The sequence below is a fragment of the Bactrocera latifrons genome, unplaced genomic scaffold, assembly GCF_001853355.1.
Source record: "Bactrocera latifrons isolate USDA-ARS-PBARC rearing strain unplaced genomic scaffold, ASM185335v1 scaffold_1405, whole genome shotgun sequence".
NCBI classification, from domain to species: Eukaryota; Metazoa; Arthropoda; class Insecta; order Diptera; family Tephritidae; genus Bactrocera; species Bactrocera latifrons.
Genome location: NW_017534859.1, coordinates 21,043 through 27,919, shown reverse-complemented (window position 1 = coordinate 27,919; position 6,877 = coordinate 21,043). Strand labels below are relative to the sequence as shown.

The 6,877-nt window shown below is 33.8% G+C and overlaps 1 long non-coding RNA gene across 1 annotated transcript; it reads left to right on the top strand.

The window, feature by feature from the left end:
• The first annotated feature begins 562 nt into the window (after positions 1-562).
• LOC108965509 lies at positions 563-1,791 on the top strand. The gene is made up of 2 exons (XR_001993110.1): positions 563-671; positions 1,571-1,791. It is a non-coding gene; the product is annotated as an uncharacterized LOC108965509 (long non-coding RNA).
• The last annotated feature ends 5,086 nt before the right edge of the window (positions 1,792-6,877 follow it).

Sequence of the window (6,877 nt, the reverse complement as noted above, 5' to 3'; positions counted from 1 at the left end):
GACAGTTTAATTTATTAGAATTACATATTTCTTATCTTATTTAATAGTTTTAAATAGATAAATGTGTCTAAATATATATTGCTGCATTCTGCCCTTTAGTTGCAATGAACATGTTCAATTTTGAACATGCTCTCGGGCGGCAAAAGTAACTGCGGGAAAGGTAACCGCAGCTTGCGATTTTGTGATGTTCTCCAACTAAGTTACGTTCATGATGACTATGCGCCTTCCTTGTTGTATCAGTGATAGTTTGCTCGCAACTATTTCTTTAAATTCGTTACAAACGTATCCTGTTGACTTAACCTCTTTCTCATCGGACGACGGTGTGCCTTTGATGTTATGCTTTTATTGGCATCTTAATATTCTAGTCTTCACTGTCTTCTTCATAACCAATCTTCCTAATTCCTCCGATGTGAGGACTATCCCTTGGAATAAAACGCCACTTGAAGTCTTCTCTCTCCGTATTTGATGCAATCGCTCGTTTAAAATCATTATTCAAAAATGTAGCTGGCGGAGGTGCTTGCTTTAACTTCCTCTTTCTTTTTCTAGGCCTCAGCATCATCTTCTAAAATGTGAATGATTACTTAAGCTTCGTCTTCCTCTTCAAATGCTTTAACTTGGACTTCATTTTCCTACATTTCTGCAAAACGTCGGCTGGGAGGAATAAATACGAGGTAGTAATTTAGTTGGTTTTTTCTCAATTATTTCATGAAATTCTTCAATGGATTTTTCTTCAACTTCATATATTTTTCTGTTTTACTCTATTACTTCTGTTGTTTCTTTCTCAGTTTCAGAAGATAGATATACTATATAGAACAGAGATAAAATACTGGAACTTTTCAAAATTTTTTTAAATCCGAGTTAAAGCGGTAAACATTTTCCTATTCTTCTTCTATGATAAAGTCTTTTAAAAAAACATCACGCTGCAAAGAACTATAAGTATTTTCGGGCTGTCCCTCTTGTAATCTCACTTTACAATGTTTAAAATTCTCGAAGTACCTTGCCGTTATTTCAAAGTATAATTTTTCAACTTCAAAAATAATTTTTGTACGTTGTGTGAAAATTGTGCATTTGAATAAAACCAAATTTCAAAAGATTGATGTCATCACTTTTTAATGTAATTATTTTGCTGAACGAATCTTCCATTACTTTTCTGAGGATTTAAATTTTACTCTTGAATATGGAGATTTTTACCAATAGCTCTGCTGAAATAGAGTTGGACGAGTACAACATCTTTTCGGATAGAACCGCCTGGTCTCCAAGGATTTTGTTCCTGTTTATATCTATGATTTTTCCGCAACACTTTTCGTATTCGTGTAACTGCTGGGTATTCTCCAAAGAAACTAAACTATATTGATTTGGTCGCCTCGTTGACCTTTCTGAGGCTCGATTCACAGTCTTTGAATATTTCTTTGGATATGAGTTAGATCACTGCGTTTAGTTTCTTGCTAAAGCGGCTTATGTGTTCAGTTTAATATGCGGGAATATACACCCGTCTTACGATTATTATTTGTTTCATATGCTTGTATTTTGATTAGAACTCTTTTGTATATTGCCTGTTTTATTATTACAGGCCTCTTAAATTTTGACCGAGGACTAAATCCGGCTCGAAGGACCAAATGTTATTACCTCAAGTTTTATTCAATACCTTACCGCTTTTGGGGGACAGTGAAAGACTCGCATCGAGGGAGAATTATTTCATTCTAATTTTTATTTTGCTTTTTGAAGCTTTATTATTTCAGAAATCTTACGCATCTAATTAGATATGTATATTGATATGTACTGCACACTATATGGGGTTTGTTTTTAATTATACAATTTAATAAGTGTAAGTATGTTATCATGTTGTTTATGTTACATGGCTTGGGTCGTTTTCAAGTGCGTATGGGCATTTGTAATCAATATGTTTGTATTTGGTTTTTGAGTGCATACGTATTGCATATAAACGCATTTATGTTTATACACAATTCAGAATCTGGTGAAAAACGCCATTGTATTATTTGCAACACTAAATTGCAAATTATCAGCTGCTGTCAAAAATAAAACATTGTAAACAAAGAGAAGAAATGGAGAAATTTTTGTAAATTTTGTAAATTGAAAATCAAGGCATTTGAAATTTTTGCTATGTGCCGCATAAAAATATTTCTTACCTTCAATGTCCATAATTTCTTCAGCCGCTTCATCAAATAATGCGTCAGTTAATTATTCTTTCAACCTTTTTTTCGCCATATTCTCCAATTTGTGCGAAAATTTTGCTTACATAAAAATGTTTTTCTTCACCGATCAGCTGTGTATTAATGGTCTTTCCAAGGGTTGCACAGAAACCACAAAAAGACGTTCATTTGCAAGCTATATTATAGTCAACTAGGCCTGGATTTGTTCACATCGTATAAATGGTATTGCCTGTAACCGAAGTTCAAAGAAGCGTTTGCTTCTCTTAAATAAAGAAAAAAAAGTATTTTTGATTGGTACAATTATTCAAAGAGAGCCGAGAACGCTTTGACGTCGAACCTTCATATTATATCCAATTTCTGTAATTGATGCATCTACCATTTCCGAAATAGACGTGTTAAATATGTTAAAACAATCATTTAATTATGGTCCAGATATGATTCCCTCATGCTTCCTTAAAAAATGCATCAAATACATTATATATACCAACGCTTAAAAACACTGTTTAATGCAACTCTTAATCCACCAATGTGGAAAAAGTCATTTATAATTTCTTTACATAAGATTGAATTTTGGTCATCCATTAAAAACTATAGTATAATAGCAAAGTTGTCAGCCATATCTAAACTTTTTGAAGCAATTATTACATATGAAATAACTTTCTGGATTTCTTTACTAATTTGCTAGAATTTGTTACACATTGATACATGTGACTTTAGGGAGAATAACTATACTGATGATATATACACAGATTTTTTTTTTTTAAAGATTTTGGTAAAGTAAACCACGCAATTCTTTTATAATTCTTCTATAATGATTCTTCTTGGTTTTCAACGGATATTTCTAAAATGGCTTACTTCTTATCTTAGTAATAAAACTCAAAAAGTTGTATTTAACGATAATTTCTGATTTAATTAATGTCCCTTCCCTAAAGGCGCTCTTAGTTTTGTTAAACGTTGATCTAAAGATCTAGAGGTCTAAAGATTTAGAGATCCGCATACTACAAAAATTCTTCACACATCTTTGGTGAGACCTTTACTGGAGGTTGCTTCTGTGATATGGAGCCCTAATTATCAAGTCCATTCGGATAAGTTAGAGTCTGAATGGGAACGATTGCGCAACCAGACAGTTTATACCTTTTCTTTTAAAATACGTACCGCCGTATATGTTACGATTTCAATTCTCCTTCCAGCACATTTGATCTAAGAGATTCACATTTTTTTCTACTAAAAAAATATTTTATCTATTCTTAACAAGTCACATTTAAAAATAATAAACTTACTTTAGCCTAATTCATCATTTTGTCTGATGAAATTTTTGTTTCTGTAGCTGAGAAGCTAAAAATCGCAACGCTTAAAACTCTCTTGCCTTTTATGACTCGGCTAATTCCGTTCGTTTGCGGATTGCGCCTCTTGCGAGAGGAGGGTAATCGTTCGGTATTATTATCATTATTATTGAACGATATTTTCTGTTTTCTAAAGCAAACTGTTGCTTTTCTGATTCGAATGTTGATGGCATGTTTATTTCATCTGACAATTCTCTAGCATCTATGAACAGTTTTTCAAAACCTATATTATTCAACAATTTGAAGATATACTTTTTTGCGGGATATGTATAGCCGACATCAGGGACTATTTGTTTTTATTGCAGCACGTTTACGTCAAAATTATGTCAGATAAAATATTATACGAAAAAACATTAGTTTTATTTGCAATTGCTTGGGCTTTAAAACGAGTTTGATTTCAAGATGATCCTACTAATGTTTCGTCTTCATAAATATCCATAAGCGCATTATGCACATCACATAGTTGATATCGTGACGGACACAAAGCATCAACTCTCCCATCTAGTGTGAGTGGGAGTGATTTATTTGCTAAAGAATACGCATGACGTAGAACACCCCATCAATAAGTTGAGCCTGAGAAATATACATACATATAAATTTATGTACATACTATACGTAATCCCACTAATTCAAGAACTTCCTGCCAGTAATGTTCTTATGCTCTTATTAGGTGATAGTTTTCTTCAATTGATTTGAAATCGAGAAGTGGTTTGCAGATCATCTTTTCACGAGGCTTTTCTAAGATTTGGCGCATGGTGAATATGTGTGTCAGTAGGTTTTCTGGTCTTGGAATATCGGAAGGATTACTAAAAACCACGTTGAGAGATCATTTGGGCCTAAGAAAAATGTAAGCATGATTGGTTCCAAAAATCCCAATTTTTTCGAAGAACAGTGTCGCATTAACGTCTGTGAAACAATGCTTTCCGACTACCAAAATTTCATGAAACGTATTATAACGATGAGTCTTGTATCTATCTTTAGGACCCAAAGGTGGCCGAAGCCATCGTTAGCGCGAAGTTTTTCGTAAAAAGAGGCCGGAATTATGAGCCGGCAACTCTTAGTTTTTGCACTCCGATAATGCGCCGTCGCATAGTGCATTGAATCAATTGAAGACATTAAACGTGAATCGCTACGCGAATTAAAGAACGTATTCTTTATGACATAAACACAATGTATCAAAAAAACCTTGAAGAAAATGCATAAAAAAAAGTTTAATTTCAATAGCATAACAACCTTATCTTAGAACAAAAGAAATTAATTTAAGCAAACAATATAACTGTGCCCAAAAAATAAGGTGACATTGTATTTATTTTGAAAATTCTTTATTTATTCTTCCAAATCAATTTCATCCTCTTCAAAGTAGTCCCCACTAGATGTAGTACATTATGCCAACGGATTTTCCAATCTTCGAAACACTGGTTGTAGTTACTTTCCGGGATGGCCTTCAGTTCCGTCTTCGCTGCGGCTTGAATCTCCTCTATCGTATAAAAACGGTGTCCCCGCTCTTTTAAGCTTGGTGAACAGCCATACGCCAGATTAGGTGAATACGGTGGTTGCGGAACGATATGGGTTGAGTTTTTGGCTTTTGATGTCACCTTATTTTTTGGGCACAGGTATTTGTATGTAAACAAATCTAAAGGTCCTGAAAAATGGACCCTGGAACAGCGGACAACGTTGAAACCTGGAAAAGATAAAACAAAAATACCATACTCCCATTAAGAGAAGACACCAGCACCTTATACCAAATTAAGGGATGGGAAATAGTAAAAAAATAACAACAAAGAAATCTGCGGGATCAGTATCAACAACGACAACCTCCATCATTTCCAATTGACGTGAACCGATTTTGTCAAAAAAAAAGCAATTGTAAAATGGAGGAATAACACAGCCAATAATTCCACAACAACCCTATCTTAAAACAAAGGAAATCGATTTAAGCAAACAATATATATGTATGTATGTAAACAAACCTAATAATTAAACATACTAGTTAGTGCAAATAGAAGTAAGAATCATGTAATAAGTTAGTCTTAAAAGTATTAATAAAGAGTACACATTGCGGTGCAGCTCAGAAATATATTCTTTCAAATCATTTTAACTTCATGTAAAAATTAACTTGCGTATTGAAAGTTATTCCGGAAGTTGGATAGGAAAAAACGTTGGCAGAAGTGCATTGGGGCCAGAGGGCTTACTTTGAGGGGGAGGACATAGATTTTAATAACTGTTTCGAAGATTGGAAAAACGTTGGCACAAGGGTATTGGGCAAGATTGGCATTGAGGAGGACAAGATAGATTTTGAAAAATAAATTAAGAATGTTAAAATTATGAAAAAGTCTTACTATTGTTTGCTCATAGCATCATCATTTAAGAACATAACTGTGTTTTTATTAAATCATCTTTTACCATTTTCTTCGTTAAAAATCATTACCGGATGCTTTTTTCTTTAATTTATTTATGGTTATCACTTTTTGCTTGATGCTGTTAGGATCAACTATTCCCAATTGCGGCATTATGCATGCTTTCTATGTGCATGTATGAAAGTAAGGGTGTTACCAGTTCCATTTCGAAAGAAGTAAGGACCGATGATTCCGCCAGATCAAAAATCGCATCACAGTGTCAGTTTAGGTGAATATAATGGTTGTTCAGGAATAATTTCTGGATTTTCTTCTCACCAGAATGGACAGTTTTGTTTATTTTCCGCACCACTCAGATGAAAGTGAGTATCATCGGAGAAGATGATTTCTTAAAAAAATTGTTATAGTTCTAAATTTGTTCCAAATCAAAATCAGCAAATTCACGACATTTACGTCCGATGGCTTCAGTTCTTGAGTTAGAATAATTTTACACGGGCGCAATCACAAATCCTTTCTCAAGATTCGCCAGGTTGGGGTTTGAGACACTCAAATTACGGTGTTCAGCAACACTTGCCTGTACGGCAGCAAAATTTTCATGACTGCAAGCGGTTCTTTATCTTATTGGCACTTAAACATTATGTAAAAAAAGTGTACGCTCGAACCTTTCAACAATTCGACAAATAGCATGCATAGGTGGACAGTTGTTACGACCATAAAATGGCTCGATTGATAATAAAATTAAATAGTTTGTAAACATTATACTTTGGTGTATTGTTCCATGATAAAGTTGTAAACCTTACTGAATGCAATGAAGAAGAATTACAGATCATGACAAAATTACCCAAACGACTCTTAGAAATCAAACCATCCCTATTGAAAAACCCGGTTGGTACATACTTATGTGATGTTTTGCATGCGACTCTATGCAATACTCGTAATGAAAGCAACGTACACCATACAAAAACAAAATATGGTGCTATAATTTACGAATGAACATGTTGTTAATAAT